The sequence below is a fragment of the Littorina saxatilis genome, unplaced genomic scaffold (genome assembly GCF_037325665.1).
Source record: "Littorina saxatilis isolate snail1 unplaced genomic scaffold, US_GU_Lsax_2.0 scaffold_422, whole genome shotgun sequence".
Classification (NCBI taxonomy): Eukaryota; Metazoa; Mollusca; class Gastropoda; order Littorinimorpha; family Littorinidae; genus Littorina; species Littorina saxatilis.
In genome coordinates, this window is record NW_027129409.1 from 8,061 (window position 1) to 9,191 (window position 1,131).

Sequence of the window (1,131 nt, forward strand, 5' to 3'; positions counted from 1 at the left end):
ATGATTCAGGACCGCTACCCACATTGCACCTGGACTCACGTCTACACAGACGGCTCCTCAGAGAACGCCGTAAGGAATGGAGGCAGTGGCGTCTACATCCGTCGCCCAAACGGGACCACCACCTCCCTCTCCGTCCCAGCTGGTGACCTGAGCTCGAACTACAGGGCCGAGCTCCACGCCCTCATCACTGCAGCAGAGCACGCAGCAGGGGAAGACCGCAGTCGGCAAAACATCGTCCTCCTCACTGACTCCCTGTCCGCCTTCCAGTCCCTTCTGTCTGGCCCCACTGACCTCCCCACCAGGCAACTCGACAACTGCCTCAGCACCCTGTCTCAACACAACAAGGTGGTGCTCCAGTGGATACCGGCTCATGTCGGCATTGCCGGCAATGAAGAAGCGGACAGGCTGGCAAAAGGAGGTGCGAGACTTCCCCAACCACACAACTCCACCTCGTACAAAGAAGCCAAGACTCTTCTACAACGGAAGAAGAAAGAAAACTGGAAAAAGAGAAACGGAGACTACAACCCACAGGAAGACCCCATCAACAAACTAGACCGGAGAAGCCAAACCACCATTTTCCGTCTAAGGACAGGGCACTGTGGACTGAAGAAACACCTCAAGAGACTGGGCCTTGCGGATGACGCACACTGTGAATGTGGCTCGGAAGAGCAAACTCCGGAGCACATTCTCCAGAACTGCCCCCATCTAGAGACAATACGCCAGAAGTTCTGGCAAGAAGAGACCAGTGTTGGAGCCAAACTCTGGGGTCCTGCCGACGAACTGCGCAAGACTGCGGACTTCCTGGCAGCCACTGGTCTGAGGATCTAGCACGGCCTCCAACATCGAACGCAGAAGAAGAAGAAGAAGAAGGAGTGATGGGGTCTAGCGGCTTTTGTCTGTCTGTATGTTCTGGCATTTGAGAAGCCACAACAGATAATATAGGGCTAAGAAATAAGCTCTAAAATGCTCAATCCCGTTTGACAGGACTTCGCCTTCAAAGGTGATTGTGGTGAACCGCCACGCTGTCTGTCTCTGTCTCTGTCTCGCGATTCACCCCGGCGAAGCCGGGTATTCCTCTAGTTACATATATGTAATTAGACATGTCCAATAATGTTGGTCCTTCCAAGCCAG